Source organism: Phalaenopsis equestris, unplaced genomic scaffold (genome assembly GCF_001263595.1).
Source record: "Phalaenopsis equestris unplaced genomic scaffold, ASM126359v1 Scaffold001013, whole genome shotgun sequence".
Lineage (NCBI taxonomy): Eukaryota > Viridiplantae > Streptophyta > Magnoliopsida > Asparagales > Orchidaceae > Phalaenopsis > Phalaenopsis equestris.
In genome coordinates, this window is record NW_018165452.1 from 1,177,211 (window position 1) to 1,183,374 (window position 6,164).

Consider the following 6,164-nt stretch of genomic DNA (forward strand, 5'->3'; position numbering starts at 1 on the left):
CTTTAAAGTACGTTTTATGTTTTTAACATGCATACAAATTTTAAACATGCAAAGAAGAGTTATCAATTTTCGTTTCGTAGAAAAGTATGTTTTTGTTTGAAAATGGTTTATCAAAACTTATCTTTTTTTTTTTTAGAAATTTTTGTTGTCCACGAGTTGATTACGCTGTCGAGCGTGTGATCGCCGTCCGACTGAGGAGATTCGAGCCAACTTTCGCTAGACTTATGTCGGTGAAGGATACCATATCCTATTATTCATCAAATGCCTGAATCTTGATGTTATAGGATAGGGCATCTTTCTGCTCTATCTTCGGTGTGCCTTTATCATCAACACTATACGCCCCAAAACGACTAATTGCGACCTTGCTTGATGGTTTCACGTATAGCAAAATGCTATACGTGGACACTTATGCATCGTACATAAGTGTCGAAAACCGAACCAAGAAGCAAGGAAATAAAAGAACAAAAATGGGGTGAGAGAGAGGAGACACTGATCCATCTAAAACAACGAAAAAAGAAGACTGGATCAGCTCTCAAAAAACTCCTATCGGGAAAACCCGGAAAAGCAGGGCCCGCGGGCCTTCCTGACCAATAGATCCCATTTGATCGAGTGTTCATGATTGAAACTTGTCTTTCATATGTCTGGTAAGGCCTCTGCTGAGATGATTGCTGAATACTCTGACGAGGATGTTGGAAGGTTTGTTGGCGTTGTTCTGCTTCTATTTGCAATTGTCGTTTTCCTCTGCTAACCACAACAACTGTCCCAGATTTCTTCTCGAATATCTTGGTTATCCTGGACTTCTCGGCCTTCTCATGAGAATTCATATGCTCGACTTCTTCTTGCAGATTGCTAGCTTTGTTGAGTAACTTCTCGAAAGACTTGATAGTAAGTCCCTTAAGCATAAAAGCTACTGGCCCATGGATGTTCTTGAGTAAAATTTCAATCGCATGATGTTCCTGCAACTGAGGTTCACATTTCATGCTAAGGTTTCTCCACCTCAAAATATAATCTACTAGAGTCTCGTTAGGCTCTTGTCTTTCTACCACGAGATCTCCAATAGAAACGTGGTGTTGTGCTCCGACAAATCTTTTTACAAACAGCAGTTCTAACTCGTTGAATGTCTTCACCGACCCGTTGAGCAACTCGACATACCAATCAAAAGCAACTCCTGACAGACTGCTGACGAACTGTTGACAGAGCAAAGCTTCGTTATTTCTTGTATTGCCACAACTGGCTCGGAAATGTGCTATGTGCTGTTTGGGATATCCAATCCCGTCAAATAACTTAAAGTTCGGTGACACAAAATCTTTGGGGTAGGGTACTACATCGAACTCCTCCGGGTAAGGTCTACCCTTTAAATCAATTTACCACCCCTAGACTGGTTAAGGCCTCCTTAACTTGTTCAACCATTTGTTTAATATCATTTTCTGGAATGACGCTTTGGACGGAGTATTTCTTCGGTGAGCCAAACCGAGCTCAATCAAAACCAAAACCAGAGCCAGCCCCAAACAAGAGACAAACCAAAAGCCAGCCCCCAACCAGAGCCAAACCGATGAAAACCAAAGCCAAAGCCAGAGCTCAACGAGATTAAAACAGGCCCAAGCATTGATATAAATTAGGCTTTAACAAAAATTAAAATTTCAGCCGCCTGAAGGTAAAACCCCGCCTGAAGGTAAAACCAACAAGCCATCCAAAGCCAAGGAACCAACCTGCATGTCTTAATATTCTAAGCATGAAATTATTCCAACAAATATATGAACATGGGAGATGCCTCATGAAGAGTTAAGTCGAATTCTCAAAACAAGATACAAGGCTTTCCAAATTAAACAAGTTTTCTTATAACATATATTTCAAGCTAGGGAAAGCCACAGGAACTAAACCGAGCTCCCACATATGTATAAGAAGTAAAGTGAACTCCCTAGCATTCATTTTAAGCAATAACAAGTCATAAGATGCCAAAGCCGAAACCCCAGCATGCTTGCAGGAGGAGCAAAAAAATCATTTCAAAGTCATGCCTTAATTCCCTAAATGTTTCCAACATAAACATGATATGATAAACAGAAAACGTGTCATATCTCCATCATTTTAAGCAAATATTCAAATCTAAATCTTAAATCATGCTCACATTTCATCTTTCACATGCTCTTAAAGTGAATACCTCAAAAATGTATGAAAGTAAAGTGAACTAGCATGCCGTATCATCCAACAGAGCCAAGTTCAAAGACTCGGCAGAGAGGAAAACCGAAAAGAAACAGAGCACCGAAGAAGAGGGGGGAAGAATGGTACCTCCTTAACGCCAATGTAAAAGCACTGCAACATAAGAATTCGCCTCAAAGAAACGCTTTCACAGAAATTCTCTTCCTAAACTCCTCACAGCCAAAATTTCTACTCTCCTCTCAGAAAACTGTTCCAACAACCGAAAAAAAATCCAAAGGAACTATCCTTATAGGCAGAGAATAGAGGAGAAGAGAAAGAAGACCACCCCCAACGGTCCACGACACTCGAATCGGGCCAAAAAGAAAAGGGACGCTTCCTGCCCACAGAAGGCGAGGCCAACGAAGTCTCTCGGACTGAGCGGCGAGACTAATGGCAACGAGGGAAGCATTGGGAAGAGGAGAAGAAATGTCATTCCAGTGTACCAGGGAACCAGCTTCCCAGAGTCAAACTACCAAGAAAAGGAAAACCACAGCACAGAGCGGCTGGCGCGGTTTCGGGAAGGAAGGCCGCGGGCAGAGAGTGTCGGGCAAGGACGAATAAGAAGTCAACTTTCTCTCGCGTGGAGGAGGTGGAGCTCGCTCGGCTCGAGACCGAGAAAGGGAAAGGGGAAATCCAAAACGAACAAGAACAACAGAGTATTATTAAGTAGATTTTAGAATTATAAAGGTGCAAGCATTTTTTTTTTAATTTAAATTGGTGAAATTTAGAACGAAAGTGAGGAACGTATAAGTGCAAATTCAAATTTTCATCTCATTAAGATTAATTTTATTACAAAATTTTGGGACCCAGTCATATATAAAATATTAAAAATTCGTATATATTAAATAAAACCCGATTTACTCGCGCGCGGCGACGTAACAAAATGGGTGTCCTCTCTGGGCAAAATTGACGTTCCGGACGCGCCGGTGCAGTCCGTTTTGTCATCCGTGGGCGCCGGGGAGGCGCAGGCGCAGAGCGTCGAAATTCAAATTTCACAAAATTTCGACCCGCGATCGATCGTCTCAATAGGTTTACTCGAGCCCTCAATGAATAACAATGCAAACGAAGCGAATCGTGGCGATCAGACGCGTCAACTCTCCGAATTGCGAAGTTTGTGCGCGCGGGAGTGCGAATTGTGCAAAAGGCCACCCGAAGGCTCAAGAAGGTCCTATAGGGATCTCTTTTGGGTTTCCTCATGTTGGTTTCACCCTTCTAAATGCTAGAAGTCGATACCACCCACACGGAACCACAAAAGAGTACAGAAGCGGGTTTAATTTCTAGAACAAGGCGGGTCCCATTTCTAAGGTTTTAAGATAGTCAAAGGAAGATCCCTAAGGCTAGATCCTAAACCCTAAGAGGAGGACTAGACCTCACCAAAAATGAGGTCAACACATCTATACTTCAACTTTCACAAACAGAGCACATTCATAATGCATAAAAAGGCGTATTTCACTTGTAAAAGTTAAAATTGTGGTAATTTTTATGCTTTATGAATAATTTGGGTGATACAAATTTAAAAAGCAAAGTTTAAATATGTAAATACATAGGAATTGTGTGCTATGCATGTAGCTTTGCTGATGTACTATCTTATTACTGCTGTAGCTTGCATTCACTGTAATTGTTTTCCCAGGCTGTTCCGAAACTGATCTTAAGCTTTGATTATATTTAAGTTTTTAATCAGAGATATCTTTCTCTCCAACTCCCTTAATCTAATTACATCCAATTGACCTCAAATATGAACAGAAGCACAGTCTACATCACCAAACAAAAGACATGACAGAACAGCATGATGCTGAAAGAAAGAGGCTTCAATGTTAGGCTGATCCTAAATTTTGAAATGGAAAATTTACATGCATACCACACTATTCTTATGCTTTTACATATCTAACACCTGAAAAGGATTACATTTTTGCAGCCACACCATTGCATGCAATAGAACTTACGATATGTGTTTTTTTCATGTAATCTGAAAGATTTGGGTGGTATCAATGTAAGAAGTTGAGTATAAATCCCTAAAATCACAGATCAAAATTGTTGCTGAATTCCCTCTCAATATCTCCAAAAACAAAGGAGTCGATTTTACATTGCTACAAAATGGTCAGTGTCCCTAAAAGCGCAAAACTATGGATACTTATATCAACCACGTGGCAAACAAGGATTAGCTTCTAAATGATGCATTTTTTATCCCATACTTTTCTTACGGCACAGAGAAACCTCTATTTTGATATTTCAACAAAGTTTTTTCTGCACCAATTTCATTCATCACAGAAAATGGCTGAATTGGGGTGCACAGTGAACATCAGTCTCATATCCAGTGAAGTCGTTATGAATGATCCATCCAAGTTGCTAATGGAGCCTTATATCACCTCATTGGGAATGCTGGAAAATCCAGATAATGATTAATTGGTGCTGGTTTCAGTTCCAACTGAGATAGAACAGTGTGTTTCGCAAGATAGCTCATTCTTTCAGATGAGAAGTTGTTTGAATATCTTATACCACACAACAATCTAAAAAATGAAGATGATGTATTCAGTCAGTCGAGGAGGTACTTTAATGGACAAAATATGATCTCTAATTTTTCATAGGGAATAGATTTTGGAATGCTGCAAGAGTTAGTACCAATCTTAAGTTTCTCCATTTCTTGAGCAGTAATATTTGTATTTTTTTTCATTTTTTTTTTGTACATTCTACCCAATGTATTACAAGACTGCAATGAATTTCAAGACTTTAAATGATATTCTAGAATTTCAAGAATTTAATGTATTTCAAAACCCGTGTTAGTGTCTCTCAATCTCGCTGAAAAACAAAAATGAACTTGAAGCCCAACTCAAGATAATTAAGAAACGCCATTATAGTAATTGTAGACCACTTTGACTCAAATTGTACCACTTTGATTGTCTGGAATTCTCCTGGAAATCTTTCTAGAGATTTCAACCTTACTTTTTGAGCACTCCTACCTTACACACTACGGTTATTTATGGTCCTATAATGGAAATTTAGCTTACATAATCTATATAAAGAAGCAAGGCAATGTAGAGTGACACATCATGCATGAAGTTAAATAGGATTTTTTGGAAGAGTAAGTGGCAAGTATTTTGGATGCCCAACACTTACCTGGTGTGATATTTATAGTGTAACTACAAAGCCCCAGATCGTCACACTCATACGGAGCATCAATTACATCAGTTGATGAACATGTATGCAGATTATGACATCAAAATATTGTCATTGTCAGTTAAGAGTAAGCAATCAAACTTTACTACAACGAAGGAGACCAAGAGGAATTTCGGAGGTGTTGCTGAAAGTAAAGTGGCGTGCTTGCCATAATTTTTTATTGAGAACTAGCAAAATAGAGATTACTTGATTTTCAAAGTTAGGAGAAGAGATAGGTCTAAGCTTATATTTGATGTAGTTTGCAATTTGACAGATCCTAATTATGTTTTATTACATCGGTCAATTAGCTCCGAAGATGATGTGATGTTTTAGGTGCTTGATTTTAAAATTAAATTATGAGTTATAAGTGTGAATGTATGTTGTACATTTTTTTCTATGCATAAATATTTTATACGGCAGACAAATGGTTGCACAATTCTCAATGAGATAGAGAAATATAACTCTCTTCAAAGTTTGATTGTCGCGGTTGAACGGTGAATATATTGAGTATTTATGATTTTTTGTACTTTTAGATCAGAGAGCTACGATATTTTTTGCATGCTAAATATATTTATTTCTATTTGTTATTGAGTGCAGAAGCTAAAAATGAAAATGATTACTTTTGATCGTGACAATTTACTCTTTAATATGAGTAAGACATTAAAAGAGAACAACTTGTCACTCGAGAAGATGAAACTCGCTAAGGAGAGTGGCTTATCTGTTGGTTGTTTTTACGACGCTGAAGTTTCATCTTCCACCAATGTCGATGGCATTGATCAGAAAAATTCAGGGGCAGTGCACAATGAGATCAGCGA

At 38.6% G+C, this 6,164-nt stretch overlaps 1 long non-coding RNA gene across 3 annotated transcripts in view; it reads left to right on the plus strand.

Moving 5' to 3' along the window:
* Positions 1 to 4,901, plus strand: part of LOC110032702 — an 8,758-nt gene extending 3,857 nt beyond the window's left edge. For 2 of the 3 annotated variants that reach the window (XR_002294870.1, XR_002294871.1), the window contains one exon: positions 4,221 to 4,901. This is a non-coding gene — a long non-coding RNA (uncharacterized LOC110032702). The remainder of the gene's footprint in view (positions 1 to 4,220) is intronic. The other variant, XR_002294872.1, reaches the window with a different exon arrangement.
* Positions 4,902 to 6,164: the final 1,263 nt, after the last annotated feature.